This window comes from Rhineura floridana, chromosome 2 (genome assembly GCF_030035675.1).
Source record: "Rhineura floridana isolate rRhiFlo1 chromosome 2, rRhiFlo1.hap2, whole genome shotgun sequence".
In the NCBI taxonomy this organism is placed as follows: domain Eukaryota; kingdom Metazoa; phylum Chordata; class Lepidosauria; order Squamata; family Rhineuridae; genus Rhineura; species Rhineura floridana.
Genome location: NC_084481.1, coordinates 69,714,034 through 69,732,223, shown reverse-complemented (window position 1 = coordinate 69,732,223; position 18,190 = coordinate 69,714,034). Strand labels below are relative to the sequence as shown.

Sequence of the window (18,190 nt, the reverse complement as noted above, 5' to 3'; positions counted from 1 at the left end):
GTAAACAAGGTTCAGAAAGTTGTACTGTACACTCTTTCAATTAAAATAAACATGCCTGCTCCCATTTGCATGTATAAACTTGAAGTTAACCTGTTGGAGCAGCTATCATATTTCTCGAGGTATGCACATAAAAGAGTGCAGGTGGAGATTAAAGATCAATGTTTATGATTTAATGTCATGATAAATGTGTGGGCTTGTGCAAAGGAGTTTCTTGGCCTGTGTTTTTTGTAATGTGATTCAAGTAGGAGAACCTTTGTTCTGCCCCTTGTGCTTAATTGCGTTCTCATATTAAACCAGGGGCATGGGCTCTTCTCCTTTAGTTAAATGTATGGAATTCAGCTTCAAAGATCACTACTAGGGGCTGTTGGAAAGATCTCATGCGTTTGGAGCCCCCACAAGAACATAATATTTGTGTAATTGCAAAGATGACTCAGTATGTAATTGCGAAGATGACTCCTGGCCAAGATTGAACACACGTTTCCTGTAGTACAAAAAGAAAATTGTAATGAATTGTAAAAACGTGCAAATAAATCAAATCTGTCCAAATCTTATTTGCAAAATTTGGAGTTTATGTAGTTCAGAATTAGGGTTGTCAGAGCAGAATTCTTGCTCCTGTGCTTGTATTAAAATCCAGCTGGCTTAAGATGCCCTAGGCCACTAGAAGGGTCTAACATGGAGTGTTGCAAGCACAAAGCTTGCACCACATAACAAGTACCTAGGGACCAAGATGACTACCATTGCTTTGAAAGTGCTTTGAAGAATATCGAGCTTTGTCATTAAGGGCAGAATCCCCAACTAGAAGAAGATGATTTTTCCACCGGCTATTACTACTGCTACTACTACTACTACTACTACTACTACTACTACTACTAACCACCACCATTAGTAGTAATAATAATTAGATTTATTCCTGCCCTTCCTCCCAGTAGGAGCCCAGGGCAGCAAACAAAAGCACTAAAAACACTCCAAAATATCAAAAACAAACTAAAATATATTAAAACAAAACATCCTTAAAAACATGTTAAAACACAACATCTTTAAAGAGATTTTTTTTAAAAAAAGCGCTAAAAACATCTTTTTTTAAAAAAATCTTTACCTGACAATAATTGATTTTGAATTTGTGTTTCAAAATAAAATATCATACAGAACGAAATTACAATGTACCATTTGTAATTCAGTAATATGAGAGCATTGGTCAGGGGTCTGATTACTTTTGCAAGGCACTGTATAATGATGCTGTTGTTAGCTACTAACAGGGAGTATTTCCCCCAGTACCAGGAAAAATATACAAGGTATCCACTTCACATTTGTACTCTTGTGCACATGAACATAGTCACTGTACACACACAGAGCACAGATATGGGCTCCTGCTGGGAGGAAGGGCGGGATACAAATTAAATAAATAATAATAATAATATACATGCATCTTTCTTTCACTCATACGCACACACTTCACATATAATCCTTCCTTGTCTTACGTACGTGGGTGTCTGCAGAAAATTTTTTTTGGTGGGATGCAAAGTAAAGTACTGAAAGGGTGGAACAGTTTCTCACAAAATTCAATTATTGTTTTTAAATCTCAACTTAAAAACTTTGTTTTTCCCAAAGCCTTTGGAATCTCAGTTTAAGTTTTACCTTTATCTTTCTCCAGAGCCAGAGTATGTGTACTTGAAGTGTTGCTTACCTGTTTTAGTCACTTTCCTTCCCCCTATGTTCCCCTTTTATTTTTAGTTAGAATGTATGCCTTTGTGGTAGAAATGTGTTTTTATTAGTCTTTATTCATTAATTTTTCTGTGCAGAGCCATGTGTATTGATGGTGCTATAAAAATAAGCAATAATTCACTTATAGGCAAAAAACCTTGTGGTTTAAGAACGTACTTATAGCCCGCAGATATTTCTATGGTACTTTAAAAAGCAAGGAAATTGGGCAGCTATAGTGAATGCACCAGGGGAGCACAACACCTGACCTCTCTGAGATATTGTACTGTCCTACAAATTTGTCAAAATGCAAACACAATTTGGGTTGGTCTTTCACAGTCCAATCCACTTGCTGTGTAGCTTGGAAGAATTTGATAACATGTGCCTCTGAGCATATGGTGAGTGGTGGTAACACCTGCCATCTCGAAAGATGGAGAATTATATTTTTGTATGTTTGTTGGTGTTCTTACTTTGCTTCTTTCCTGTGTTACTAATGTTTCTACAGAGAATCTAATGTAGAAAATTTTATTTCCCTCATTCATCCTAGAAATCTGTGTCAAATACATTTTTATTAATTTCAAAGCCTTTTTATTGGTCAATACCATATGATGGTGAAGACAGCCTTTTGTGTTTCCAATTGGAGGTTATGTTCTATTTCTATTTTGGGTGCATAACAGTTGAATCTGAAACTGTAGTTTGATGTAAAATCAGACTGATTCCAATATGTTGCTACTTCAGCAGTGACTCTAACTGTTGGAAAAAAGAGGATGTATGTTTTCAGCCTGCTTTAAACCACTTCATTTAAGGCAAGGTAGGCATGGCCAATTAAAAACATAGAGCACACCTAGAATTTTTCTAGAATATATTTAACCTCCCACTGTTTTATCTTGTGCAAACTGAGACACTCCTGATGTCCACTGGAGACTATTCTGCAGAATAGTCAGTACCATTATTCCACAATTATTTTTGGAGGTTTTTTTAGTGTAAATTTTAATGTGCTGTACTTCACATATTCACAGAAACAGGAGCAAAAGAAAATGATTTCCTATAGCAAACATCACTAAAATTGCTAAGTAAATCAGACATATTTAAAGTGACCATCTGAGTTATATCAACTGTCTTAATGTTGCTTCCTCCCTGCTAAAACAAGATCAGCACAACACATGTCTTCTTTCTATTCTTTGGGCTGATTGCAGGTGTTGCCACCACTCACCATATGCTCAGAGGCACATGTTACCAAATTCTTCCAAGCTACAGAGGAAGTGGATTGGACTGTGAAAGACCAACCCAAATGGTGTTTGCATTTTGACAAATTCGTAGGGCAGCACAATATCTCAGAGAGGAGGTTAGGTCTCCTGCTTCCCTGGTGCATTCACTCTAGCTGCCCAATTTCCTTGCTTTCTAAAGTTTGATAGAAATATCTGTGGGCAATAGGTACGTTCTTAAACTGCAAGGTGTTTTTTTTTTGCCTATTAGTGAATTTCTCTGCATTTTAATCCAGAAAGTAAGAAGTGGGGTGCTGTGTAAGTTTGCAGAGAATGGATTGATCATTTGCATGCTTATTGAGTTCAGTGGGATTTACACCCCTGGAATCGTGCTTACGATAGGTGAAACAGACCACAGGGGATGGGGAGGGGAGGAGGAGGAGGAAGGGGGGAAGGGGAAGGGGGAGGGGAGCATGCAAGAGGGGGAGGGGAGGAGGAGTACAGGTTTGATTATTTGTATGTTTATTGAGTTCAATGGGATTTACTCCCATGCAATCATGCTTAATGGAAATGGACTGCCTTCAAGTCGATCCCAACTTATGGCTACCCTACAAATAGGGTTTGTATGGTAAGTGGCGTTCACAAGGGGTTTACCATTGCCTCCTTCTGAGGCTATTCCTCACCAGCTGGCTAGGGCCTGCTCAGCTTGCCACAGCTGCACAAGCCAGCCCCTTCCTTCCTTGTCCGCAACTGCCAGCTGGGGGGCAACTGGGCTCCTTAGGACTATGCAGCTTACCCACAGCTGCACAGGTGGCAGGGCATGTAACCCCTGAGCCACTCGCTGTGGGGGTGATCTTTAGCTGGCTCTTTACACCCAGGAGACACCATCGGGGATTTGAACTTGCAGACTGGACTCCCAGCCAGGCTCTCCTCCCCACTGTGCAATACCAGCTGTTATGATCATCCTTAGGATAGGTTAAAAAATGACCGGGGGTCAGGGAGGGAGGGCTGGAGTGGGAAGGGGAGGAGGAAGAAGGAAGGGGGAGGGAGGACGAAGGGAGAGGAGAGGGGAAGGAAGGGAAAGGCATGTCTGATCATTTTCATGCTTATTGAGTTCAATGGGATTTACTCCTACACAATTGGAGTGGCGACAGCGAGAGAGCGCCTCACAGAACGGTTGAACGTGGGGTTCTGTTGGAAATATCCTGGCCCGGCGGTGGTGAGAGCACCGCAGGAGGAGGCCAGGTTGTCGTCGTGGTCCAGCTGCGAGGGATATTCTCCAGCACTGTTGATGATATCCCCTGTAGATAAGGCTTACTATGGAGGAGGGTTGTTGTTTGGCTGTATTTTAATTTGTTTGTTTGTCTGTTGTTGTGTGAATGAGATTGAGTGGATGTGAGTGTGTGTTGTGTTCATGCTGTTTAAGTGTTTTGTTGTGTTAGATTTATTTTAAGATGTGCCTGGGAGAACATGCCGTGGGCCTAGCAAGGAGATTTTCGGGGGGCCCAATTAACATTGTGATGGGTAATGGGAGGTATGGTGTTGGGAGGAGAACGTGCCAGGTAAGGGGAACTCGTCCCAGACAAGTTGTGTCTGTGCCTTGTTCCGGTTCTCCTCGTATCCACAGGACTGTTGGTTGTACTGTCAGCCAGCTCTCGGATCTCCAGGTGCTGCTTTTAAATGCTAGGTCGGTCGCTAATAAAACCCCCCTTATCCACGATTTGATTGTGGAGAAGGGCGCCGATCTTGCGTGTATTACCGAGACCTGGGTGGGTGAGCAGGGAGGAGTTGCTGTTTCCCAGCTTTGCCCACCTGGGTATTCGGTGCAGCACTGTGGTAGATCTGAGGGCCGGGGAGGTGGGGTTGCTGTGGTCTATCGGAGTTCTTTCTCTCTCACCAAGCACCCTGTCCAGACGGCGACTGGTTTGGAGTGTCTTCATCTTGTGCTGGGCCAAGGAGACAGATTGGGAATACTGTTGGTGTACCGCCCACCTTGCTGCCCAATGGCTTCCCTAGCTGAGCTGATGGAGATAGTCTCGGAGGTATTGTTGAGATCCCCCAGACTTGTGGTACTGGGTGATGTCAACATTCATGCCGAGGCTGTCTTGTCCGGGGCGGCTCAGGACTTCATGGCCTCCATGACAACCATGGGGCTGTCTCAAATTGTTACTGGCCCGACGCATGTATCAGGACATACTCTTGATTTGATCTTCACCACTGGTCATGGAGATAGTGATCTGAGGGTGGGGTATTTTTCATTACTCCATTGTCATGGACAGATCACCGCTTGCTGAGTTTTAGACTCACGACAGCCCTTTCCCTCTGCAGAGGTAGGGGACCTATTAAGTTGGTCCGCTCCCGGAGGCTTATGGATCCCGTTGCTTTCCAGAGCGCTCTGGGAGTTTTTCCGGCTGATAGCACTGGCGCTCCTGTCGAGGCCATGGTCGACCTGTGGAATATGTGGATGACCCTGGCCATTGACATGATCGCTGCCGCGCGCCCCCTTTGGTGCAGAACTCAAACAGCACCGTGGTATACCCTGGAGCTGAGAGTGATGAAGCAAGAGAGAAGGAGGCTAGAGTGCAGGTGGAGGCGAACTCCTGACGGATGTAGTCATTCTTTGGTGAGTGCTTCCACTAACTTGTATGTAAAAGCGGTTAGGGCGGCAAAAAGGTCATATTTTGCTGCCACCATTAGATCATCTCTTTGCCGCCCAACGGAGCTTTTTAGGGTGGTACGAGGGCTCTTACATTCTGGCCCTCATGATACTAAGGAAACATCGGAAGCCCGCTGCAACGAATTTGCGGAGCACTTCCAGGACAAGATTGCTTGCATCCGTCGGGACTTAGACTCTGATGTTATGACAGATGATTCCATTGAAGTGTCCAGAACGCGGTCTTGTCCTTCATTGTTGGATGAGTTTCAGTTGGTGCAGCTCGAGGAAGTGGACAAGGTGCTTGGAATGGTGCGGGCGACCACGTCTGCCCTGGACCCTTGCCCATCTTGGCTGGTGAAGGCTGGCAGGGCTGTAACCACCGGCTGGGCCAAAGAGGTGATAAATGTCACCTTGAGAGAGGGAGTAGTCCCTGGTAGTCTCAAGGAGGCAGTAGTGAGACCTCTTCTAAAGAAACCTTCTTTGGACCCAGACATTTTGAACAACTATAGACTGGTGGCGAATGTCCCTTTTTTGGGCAAGGTCTTGGAGCGGGTGGTCGCCGGCCAGCTCCAGACGCTTTTGGATGAAACCGATTATCTGGATCCGTTTCAATCCGGTTTTAGGCCCGGTTTTGGCACTGAAACAGCCTTGGTCGCCCTGTATGATGACCTTTGTCGGGAGAGGGACAGGGGGAGTGTGACTCTGTTGATTCTCCTTGATCTCTCAGCGGCGTTTGATACCATCGACCATGGTATCCTTCTGGGGAGGCTCGCGGAGTTGGGAGTTGGGGGCACTGCTTGGCAGTGGCTCTGCTCCTACTTAGCGGATCGTCGTCAGAAGGTAGTGCTTGGGGAACATTGCTCGACACACTGGACTCTCCATTGTGGAGTCCCTCAGGGGTCGGTCTTGTCCCCCATGCTCTTTAACATCTACATGCAGCCTCTGGGTGCGGTCATCAGGAGTTTTGGAGTGTGTTGCCATCAGTACGCTAATGACATGCAACTCTACTTCTCCTTTTCACCTTCTTCAGGTGAGGCTGTTGATGTGCTGAACCGTTGCCTGACCGCGATAATGGACTGGATGAGAGCTAATAAACTGAAACTCAATCCAGACAAGACTGAGACACTGTTGGTGAGCTCTTTACCTGCCCAGATGGTGGATGTTCATCCTGTTCTAGATGGGGTTACACTCCCCTTGAAGGAACAGGTTCGTAGTTTGGGGGTCCTTTTTGACCCTTCCTTGTCGCTTGAGGCTCAAGTGGCCTCGGTGGCACGGAATGCGTTTTACCATCTTCGCTTAGTAGCCCAAGGACGCCCCTATCTGGACAGTGACGATCTCGCCTCAGTTGTTCACGCTCTGGTAACTTCTAGACTGGACTACTGTAATGCGCTGTATGTAGGGCTGCCCTTGAAGACCGTTTGGAAACTTCAGCTAGTGCAAAACGCGGCAGCCAGGTTGTTGACGAGGACCCGTTGGTCCGCGCATATAACACCGGTCCTGGCCCGTTTGCACTGGCTGCCTATCTGTTTCCGAGCCAGATTCAAGGTGCTGGTTTTGACCTATAAAGCCTTACACGGTGTGGGACCGCAATACCTTGTGGAACGCCTCTCCCGCTATGAACCTACCCGTTCACTTCATTCAGTATCTAAGGCCCTCCTCCGGGTACCAACTCACCAGGATGCCTGGAGGATTGTTATTAGATCTAGGGCCTTTTCTGTTGTGGCCCCCGAACTGTGGAACAGCCTACCTGAGGAGATACGCCTGGCGCCTACGGTACTTTCTTTTAGGCGCCAGGTTAAGACCTGGCTATACTCCCAGGCATTTTAATGTTCAATGTTTTATATTTAATGTTTTTCGTTTAATTTGCTGCTGTTTGTTATTGATTTTATTGTAATACTGTATTTTAATCTTGTTTTGTTCACCGCCCAGAGAGCTACTCGCTATGGGCGGTTTATAATTGAAATAAAATAAATAAATAAATAAAATTATGGTTAGGATAGGTAAAAGTTACCATGTGGGGAGGAAGGGGAAGGAGCGGAGGGGGACAAAGGAAGGAGGGAGGGCAGGTTTGATCATTTGCATGCTTATAGAGTTCAATGGTATTTACTCCTGTGCAAGCATGCTTAAGATAGGTAAAACTGACCATTGGGAGGAGGAAGGGGAGGGGGAAGGAGGGAATTGGAAGGGGATGGGGAGGGAGAGGGAGGGGCAAAGGAAAGGGGAGGGAAGGGGCAAGAGGGAGGGTATAGGAGGGAGGAGAAGGGAGGGTGGGTGGGTTTAATAATTTGCATACTTTTTGTGTTCAGTGGGATTTATTTCTGTGCAATCATGTTTGAAAATGGAAATGGATTGCCTTCAAGTTGATCCTGACTTATGGCGACTATGAATAGGGTTTTCATGGTAAACGGTATTCAGAAGTGATTATACCATTGCCTTCCTCTGAGGCTGAGGTGCAGTGACTGGCCCAAGGTCACCCAGTGAGCTTCATGGCTGTGTGGGGATTCAAACCCTGGTTTCCTAGGTCATATTCCAACACTGACCCGGAGGAGGAGAGGAGATTGGGTGGGAGGGCACGGGGCAGAGGGAAAGCCCCTTTCCTTTCCAAAAGGAAAACATTGTGAATAGTGTCATTATCTTTCAGGGTTTCTCTTACCTTTTTATTCTACAACAGGCACATATAGCCTGCCATCCAAATTTAAACCAAAGCTGTCCCTCGCCACATCCACACCAGGCCTTTATTTCACTTTGGATAGTCATGGCTTGTCTCAAAGAATCCTGGGAAGTGTAGTTAGTGAAGGATGCTGAGAGTTGTCTGGAGACACCCTGTTTACCTCGCAGACCTTCAATCAGAGTGGCTGAGTGTTAAATCAGTCTGGCTACTGGAGCTCTGTGTTTGGAAAATGAGTCTCCTCTCAGCACCCTTCACAAACTACGCTTCCAGGATTCTTTTTGGAAATCCATTACTGTCTCAAGTGAAATCAAAGTCTGGTGTCGGCGTGGCCCCCTGATTAGCCAAGCCCAGCAGCTGTGAGTCTCAATTTTAGAACATTAACAGTTGGATCTTACTGAGCATGCCCAACACTATCATTCAGTTCAATGCAAAATTTCTTAAATTAATTAAAAATCAGCCAGGCATTTTTTAAACTGCAGAAGATGAAGGTCAGAGTATGGGGCAAGGTCAGTAATAGGATTGCAGATACTCTGTGAACATGGCTGATTTTTAATTAATTTCAACAGATTATGAGAACTCAGAGAGAAAAAAGTCCAAAAGGCTCTGGGTTTCCTCCCCCTCTTTTTAGAATTTGAACTCTCTATTCTCTCTGATTGTTTTGTGTATCGCCATGAAAATTAAGAGGATTGTTAAGCGTTTCTGAGTTCAGGACTATAAGTTTTGTAAGGTTTGTTCTGAAATTAGTTTATGGGAAGCATCAGAATGGCATGGGGGTATATTCAATTTAACATTGCGTAATGTGAAAAATCACGCTGGCTATAGAGTGGCTGTATAATAATAAATGAGAAGAGTCTGCTTTTTGCCTTGTATCTCGGGTTCTAAAAATGGTATAAACCTTCTCCTTTAAAAAAAAAGAAATGAAATCTGAGGATTGTGGTTCATCCTGGAGCACCAAAGAAGGTCTTCGCCAGCACTGGGGTTACCATGATGCAAATACTAATGGTGACATCCCACATTATGCAAATAAACTTCTTGTACAACAAGATTTTTTCTTCTTCTGATGTCTCCTGACCTCCCAGTGTGCTCCAGAGGGTCTCCCAACCTTTCAGACCACGTTTTTGGGCAGTGCTGAGGGAAGAGAGATCCATTCCACTGGCAGACAGACACTTGTTCAGTTTTTCCATCTGTTTCTTTGAAATTATAACTTACATTATTATTTCAGTATATAAGAAGTCAGCTCTACAGTTAATCTCTAAATTGAACTGATGCCTCCTACCAGATCCAATGAGTTCAGGAAGGCTTTTCTGTTTTTTAAAATTTATTTACAGAATAGCCAACTATTCTGGTCAGGGATGTTGGGAATTGTAGTCCAACAACATCTGGAGGACCAGAGGTTCCCCATCCTTGCTCTCCAGTTAAACTTTCCATATAATCAGGCTTCATTAATTGTCAATACTGGTCACCACTAATTGGCAATATTTGTAATCACTAATTTTATTCTTTTCTCTACGCCCTTCCTCATACAAATACACTGCACAGATCTTTAAAGAAGCAACATTCTATTACACTATCACTGCATGTGTTTTAAGCTGATTTCACTTTCCCTTTAAAAAGATCTATATTTTACAAGCCCTTCAAGGATCACAGATCTTGTTAAACTTTTGTCATAGAATAAATTGAACTACATAGCTGCACATGTATCCTTTCAGCCTTCCCAAGACACAATTATAATAAAAGGTTTATAAGTAAGGTGGCCTAATCATAAAGCATATTTAGGCTGCAATCCAATACATGCCTACTCAGCTGTAAGCTCCATTGGGTTCATTGGGACTTACTCCCAGGTAAGTGTGTCTTGGATTGCAGCCTTAGCCATTACTAGGTCTATTTTCTCTTGTTGGTGTTCTATACAGTTTGAGTCTATCTCAGTCCAAGTTCTTAGTCATCTGTTTTAGCAGAACGGGGACGTAAAATGGCTCTGTCTTCAGTATTGCTCTTACAAGCTGACAGTGGCATGGCCTTCAGTTGCTTGTGGTTCTTAAATTATACAATTTTTGGGAATGTGGCCTCCTTCCTGGGGAGGGAGCAGATCCCGTTGGACTCTTCTCTCTCATATTAGAAATGTGGATGGGCTATCTTGACAACTGCTGCAAGGCACAGTAATACACCAAAGTGTTTCCCTCCTAATTTTTGCTGTTCATACAGAAGATATGAAGGTCTTCTTCAACTGTAATATATCTATACCTGCAGTTATATGTTAGGAGCTAGTTTATTTGTCCATGGGTCGCAGAAATACATGGGAGAAAATATGGGTGTACATCTTGTTAAACAAATGTTCAACTAAAGTTGACCTTTTTTAAGCCTAGCTTAGTATTTTATCATTGCTTTTATTCTTTCTTGGAATCCTCGGACTGTCCCTTGTGGGCATACGATGCCTGGAGATGGAGCACTGCAGAAAATGCTGCATTGAGAATATTACTAGGATTTGTTTGCAAGGAGGACAGCATTCGTTTTTAATGCAGTTTTAGCATAAAGTTGACCATGAATTCATTTTAGTAGATGTCCTGGTGATTAATATAATATGAGAAATCTTCCCTCCTCCCATCCCATCTTCCAGCTGCAACTTAGCAACAAGCTAAGTATTTTCTTGCTAACAAGGCGTACAAGTGCATTGTTTACTGAATGTAAAGGGAGGCTTTGCTTGTACAACTGATATTTAGCTTGAACATCAGTTGTTCAATTTACCTACTAAGAAGTCTTCTCCATTATACAACTGATTGCATAGTTCAGCTAATGCTACAAATAAAGCAGGAGCTCTAAAACTAGAAAGCTGATTCTTAATTTGCATTTCTATTTTAATATATATTTTCATAAAGCACTGGATTTTTTTATCATTGTGTGTAAAAAGTTAAGAGCACCATATTTTATACTGGGTTTTACAAGACATAGAAAACAGGATCTTGTGGTAATGTGCTGGCTGTTGTCCTAATGATACTGTAGCATTTCTGTACCTTTCCACCTGCATTTCTCTGCTTTATCTTGAAAGATGAGATGTTTAAACCTGTGGTCTGCCAGGGATGCCCATTTGATCAAACTACAACAAGGTTCTTCCTGTTCCCAAGGCACCGCATGCATTGAAGTAGTTCACTGTCAACATATGAAAAGCAGCTGTTGTTTGTACCTCCTCAGATCAGGTCCATCTTTAAAAGTCTCCCTGTGCTGTCTTGTGAACCACGAAAGAAAGTTCGGCAGTAGACAATTGTGAAGTACTTTTGACAGTTATTCATCTTAATCTTACTGCTGCCTTACCTTTGTGTTTTGAGCTTCTGGTGTATATTGTCTTTGATCTTGAGTGGGGAAGGCATCAGACATGTTCAGCACATTTCACAGTGGGACTGCTAAGCATTAATAATGCTAGCACACATTTAAGAATTAAGGTAAGAGATCACTTGAGGCCAACTCAGCTTATTCTTTGAAGCTTTGTTTGCTGCAAACAGAAGCAACTATTTTTTATGTTTGTGGAACTGGCAATCCATACTGAACCTATGCTTTAGGAGTTCTGTTGATTACATACCCACATTTACTATTGGATAGCTGCTGCAAGCAGAACTTTGAAAAGCATAGCCTGCAACTAACAATGGAATTTCCATAGTAATATCATATGTTCATATTGCCAAAGCTTTACTTTTTCTCTCTCATGAATTATCCACTTTTCTTTCTCACTGTTATGGACAATCCATCTGTCATCATTCACATTGGGCACAATCCAGCCAAAGTTAAGCATTTTTAAATCCCATTTATTTTAATGGAAGACACTTAGCATGTCCTTGAATTCCCCATAGAAATCAATGAGATTTAAATGGCAATCCTTTACCTGGAGTGAGCCCCATTGAACACAATGAGACTTAGGGTTGAGTAGACATGCTTAGGAGTACAGTAGGGCCCCACTCATATGGCGGGTTACGTTCTGGACCCCTGCCGAAAAGTGAAAACCGCTGAAAAGCGGAACTCATTGAATAGAATGGTGCACGACACCTGAAAACCACTGTAAAAGCGGAACAAGCGCCGTATGAGTGGGGCTTTAGTCTAATTGCGTCTAATTGAGACCGCCGCATTAGCAAAGTGCCGTAAAGCGGGGCCCTACTGTATTCTATACATTTTGCCTATTGTAAATTTGGTTATTAAAGTTTTAAAAATCAATATCAGATGTAGGTGGCACTATCCTTTCATAAATAATGGTAGAATGGAAATCATTTTAAAACTAAAAAATATGCTTGTGATAAAAGCCTATGTGGTTTGCAGAGCTATTGATTTCCATAACCATAAATTACTAAGTTCCCAATTGGAAAGGGTATCAGACGGGGGTATTTTATCACCCTATTTGTGTAATCTATACGCAGAACATATCATACGGAAAGCGGGATTCAACCAAGATGAAGGAGGTGTGAAAACTGGAGGGAGACATATCAATATTTTAAGGTATGCAGATGATACCATACTACTAGCAGAAACCAGTAACGAATTGAAACGAATGCTGATGAAAGTTAAAGAGGAAAGCACAAAAGCAGGACTATAGCTGAACATCAAAAAGACTAAAGTAATGACAACAGAAGATTTATATAACTTTAAAGTTGACAATGAGGACATTGAACTTGTCAAGGATTATCAGTACCTTGGCACAGTCACTGGTGAGGGCAGCTGTGAGAGAACTAGAAAAGGTCCTCAAATGCAAAGATGCATCATTGAACACTAAAGTCAGGATCACTCAGACCATGGTATTCCCAAACTCTGTGTATGAATGTGAAAGTTGGACAGTGAAAAAAAAGATAAGAGAAAAATCAACTCGTTTGAAATGTGGTGTTGGAGGAGAGCTTTGCACGTACCATGGACTGTGAAAAAGACAAATAATTGGGTGACAGAACAAATTAAACCAGAACTGTCACTAGAAGCTAAAATGATGAAACTGAGGTTATCATCCTTTGGACACATCATGAGAAGACATGATTCAGTAAAAAAGACAATAATGCTGGGGAAAGCAGTAGAAAAAGAGGAAGACCAAACAAGAGATGGATTGATTCTATAAAGGAAGCCACAGACCTGAGCTTACAAGATCTGAACAGGGTGGTTCATGACAGATGCTGTTGGAGGTCGCCAATTCATAGGGTCGCCATAAGTCATAATGGACTTGAAGGCACATAACAACAAAAACTACTAGGAACCAAGGGGCTCAGATTCTTAAAGAGCAGATATCTGGTGAGAATAGATTAGACAACATTGTAGGTCTACTTTTGTGCAAATTCTACAATAAAAAATGCACTTCAGATGGATTACAACCCCGTCTTTTAAATGCAATATTTATTTATATGAATAGCTATATACCACCCTTTTCCGTATGCTCACAGGGCAATGTACAAAATCATGACAAAGGTGTAGCTAGCAGAGAGACTGGTGATCAGAGAAGAGATGATATGAATTAAATGCTGGTCAGTTAATTTCTTATTTGATTGATCAAATTAACTGAAGTCAATAACTTGCTTGTGTAATGACACTTTACCTTTTTATGTGGTTACCTGATGACAGTGGCAAGAGTGATGGCTTCTTGCCCCCTAGCCCTAGAGGAGTCATGAACTCTTCAGGAAGATTATATCCTTTCTTCCCAATTTTAATTTCCCCCCCAGCTTTTAATGATCGCATGCAGATATCTTGGAGCAGTAACAGAGATTAGGACAGCCTTGTAAATATGCCCACAAAAGTTATCAGCCTGCTTTTTTAAAAACTAACCTGGAACGAGGCTACTAAGGATAGTGCTGCTATGCTGGCCACAGAGGAGGCCAAGCCCCCTCCACAACCAGCATGGAAATTCAGGCTACTAACCTCTTAGCAAGCTTTTTTTTAATTTATTTTTTAAATTGCCTTCTTACTAAGCAGACTGAGGGAAGAAGGATGGACTAATTTGTTCCACCTCTCCCTGTCCACTCCCTGTCTCCATGGAATTCCATGGACTTACATCCATAGAATTTTGGTCACATTTGACTTCTAGGCAAGCTGTTAAGGCTGGATTATGAAGATAAAGGAATAAGCAAACACTACCTCAAGTGCCTAGGAACCTGAACTAACAAATCATGTGCATTTAATGAGAGTTAGACTCTCCATATTATGCAACATGGTGCCCTGTAAAATGGCTCAGAAGGATTGGAATTCTAAGAGGGAGTTTTATTTAAAAAAAAAACACTTTTCTCTGCTGTTTACTACTATTGTAGTAAATTAATTACAGTAATACTTTAGTTAGCGAAGTATGTGCGTTTCTGGACATTACTTCTTTAACAGGAACTTTGGTACTAGAGGTAGGAATAATATGGAAAGAATAGGAATAGGTTCCTACACCACAAAAAAGAAGCGCAGTTCAGCATATTTCAGCAAACGTTTTATTCAAATCGAACAATATGCATGTCTGAAATGAAACAACCAGGTCAGGTAAGCCTTGCATACAGACAGCTTGAGTGTTTCCAAGGATGCTTGCCTTGCCTTTTTTCTTTTATCATGTAACACCTTGCTATAGCAATGTAAAGCTTTGAGCTCATTTCTCCTCTCTGTACACTCAACCAGGAAGCCAAGGGGCAACTGCCACAACCACCCTGTGCTTGCACGCTCTCGCTCTCTCCCTGCCATCCTCCCCTACACTTGAGCAGACGCATCTGCAGTAAATAGTGCTTCCAGGGCACGGAAAGAACTGGTAACTGTGGAGGCGTCTACGCCACCTGGCAAGGCACCATTCCAGCTACATGTTAAGAGAGCTACTTGCAACAGCCGCAGTCCAAATAGGCAAGGAGCCACATTGTGACTATGTCAGAGTGTGCAACCCCCACACCCAAAAGGAGCTTCTGTCATGGAGGTTTTGTTAGCTGAAATATTGCTATGTTTAAATTGGAGAACAGGAAAGTTGTTCAAGAAGAGCTTGTGGTTCTGGTTGGAGTGAATAGATTTTGGTTTTTCACATCCTAAAAAGGAATAGCAAATCATCTTGCCTGTAATTGGGAATGCCAAATGATTATGTTGTATATAGGCTTGTCAGACATCCAGTAATCAAAAATAAAATTAATGTGAATACAATTACAATTGTATACTGCAGCTTCTTAACTGAAGGGTACTTTTGGTCAATTTGAACCAAGAGTAGGGATGTTGAATAATCGACGGGAACACACTGACTGACCGAGATGAAATAAAAGGAAGATGGAAGCAATACACTGAAGAACTCTATAAAAGAGATGACAGAATGAGAGATTCATTCACAGAGGCACCATATGATGAAGATCCAGAAATTTTAGAATGTGAGACAAAAGCTGCTCTTAAAATACTTGGAAGAAACACAGCACCAGGAACAGATGGCATACCAACAGAGTTACTACAAACCACTGAGACTGAATCTAACCAAATTTTGACAAAAATCTGTCAAATATGGAAAACTAAACAATGGCCCACAGACTGGAAGCGTTCAATATACATCCCAATTCCAAAGAAAGGGGATCCCAGGGAATGCTGTAATGATTGAACTATTGCCTTAATATCTCATGCAAGTAAAGTAATGCTCAAGATTCTACAACAAGGCTCTTACCATATATGGAGCGAGAAATGCCAGAAGTCCAAGCTGGATTTAAAAAGGGAAGAGGCAGCAGAGATCATATCGCAAACCTATGTTGGCTAATGGAACGGACCACGGAATTTCAGAAGAAAATCATCCTGTGCTTTATAGAACACAGCAAAGCCTTTGACCGTGTAGATCATGAAAAACTATGGAATGCTTTAAAAGAAATGGGGGTGCCACAGCATCTGATTGTCCTGATGCACAACCTATACTCTGCACAAGAGGCTACTCTTAAGGACAGAATATGGAGAAACTGATTGGTTCCCAATCTGAAAGGGTATGAGACGGGTGTATTTTGTCACCCTATTTATTTAATCTATACGCAGAACATATAATACAGAAATTGGGATTGGACCAAGATGAAGGAGGTGTGAAAATTGGAGGGAGAAATATCAATAATTTAAGATATGCAGACGATACCATACTACTAGCAGCAACCAGTAATGACTTAAAATGAATGCTGATGAAAGTTAAAGAGGAAAGCACAAAAGCAGGACTACAGCTGAACGTCAAAAAGACTAAAGTAATGACAGCATTAGATTTATGTAACTTTAAAGTTGACAATGAGGACATTGAACTTGTCAAGGATGATCAATACCTTGGCACAGTCATTAACCAAAATGGAGACAACAGCCAAGAAATCAAAAGAAGTCTAGGACTGGGGAGGGCAGCTGTGAGAGAACTAGAAAAGGTTCTCAAATGCAAAGATGTATCACTGAACACTAAAGTCAGGATCATTCAGACTATGGTATTCCTGATCTCTATGTATAGATGTGAAAGTTGGACAGTGGAAAAAGTGGATAAGAGAAAAATCAACTCGTTTGAAATATGGTGGAGGATATTTTTGCGCATATCATGGACTGCAAAGAAGACAATTGGGTGTTAGAACACCAGAACTATCATTAGAAGCTAAAATGATGAAACTGAGGTTATCATACTTTGGACACATCATGGGAATATATGATTCACTAGAAAAGACCATAATGCTGGGAAAAACAGAAGGGAGTAGAAAAAGAGAAAGGCCAAACAAGAGATGGATTGATTCTTTAAAGGAAGCCACAGACCTGAACTTACAAGATCTGATCAGGGTAGTTCACAACAGATGATCTTGGAGGTTGCTGATTCATAGAGTCGCCATAAATCGTAGTTGACTTGAAGGCACATAACAACCACCACCACCACCTTTTGGTCAAGAATAGAGTAGGGAACAACATTGTAGTAGACATAATGCATGAATAACTTAAAGTGCAAATATTTACTTGGATTAAGGTGTAGGGATAATGTGGGGGAAGCCCGTGATGAGGAGCGGAATTTTTTTTGGAAACTTCTCCAGTGCTTCACAGAAAATTTTACATTTCATAACTTCATTAATAGCAATGAATGGATGCAAGTAAAATAAACAAACTGAATTAGATCTTTCTCTAGGGTATTGGAATATTTTTGATGCAAACTGAAAAATTTCCAGTGCAAATTACCTTTTGCAAATTATCCTAATTTGCATAGGAAAGGTTCAGTTACTATTTTTACTAAGAAGTTTTTGTAAGATCCATTTATTTATTTGCTTAAAAGTAAAGGTCATTGAAACAGGAAAAAAATATCTCATCATTAATGCATACCTCAAGGTATTGAATTTGTAGTCTTCAAGCATTGTAGCAAATTACTTAACTATAAAAAAGATTCTAGAAACAAGTTTTATGTTTGGAAGAACAATGCTGTCATAATCTTACATCGGATCTTTATGTCAAGGTACTGCAAGTGATTGCTTTTGAGTACTTGTATTTGTTTTGTTTGTTTGTTTGTTTTTGACAGCACTGCAACTATTGCTGGCTTGCTTACTTACTTGAATCGGACAGGAAATAATGGATTGAAACCAGAGTTGCCCTTCTGTGAATTGTGATGCAAGCCCATGAATGTTATCAGTCTGTTAACTCAATAGCATGTTTAAAAGATCTGAGGAACTACTCTGTCGATTTTTTACAATATATTACAATATAGTGTGTAATGAATTGGGTCCCAAACTATGTTCCACATTCCATAGACCATATGTAATATACTGGAGTTTTTGTATCTGCTATCTAAGTAAACCAAAGGCATTACTAAAATCTCAGCTTCACAGAAGCTTTCTGCAGTGGAGAAAAGGGAAGCTTCTGAAAAAGTCATCTGCTTTTCAAATGATAATTTTCATTAAATGATGCTATTATTAAAAGTTTCAAATGGGTTCTATATCTAATTTCAGATTCAACGTTGCATGTACTACTGATTTAGTGGAAACTAATTGAGTGACTGATTTATGTCCTTTACAATGCAGACTTTTCATTAAA

The 18,190-nt window shown here is 41.6% G+C and overlaps 1 protein-coding gene across 2 annotated transcripts in view; it reads left to right on the top strand.

Annotated features, from left to right (window-relative positions):
• Positions 1–18,190, top strand: part of SPOPL (speckle type BTB/POZ protein like) — a 54,040-nt gene that overhangs the window by 11,861 nt on the left and 23,989 nt on the right. The window contains exon 2 of one of the 2 annotated variants that reach the window (XM_061608893.1): positions 12,628–12,706. The exons of the other annotated variant lie outside the window; for it this stretch is intronic. The gene's annotated coding sequence lies outside the window, so the exon portion shown is untranslated. The remainder of the gene's footprint in view (positions 1–12,627; positions 12,707–18,190) is intronic. 2 annotated transcript variants of the gene reach the window in all.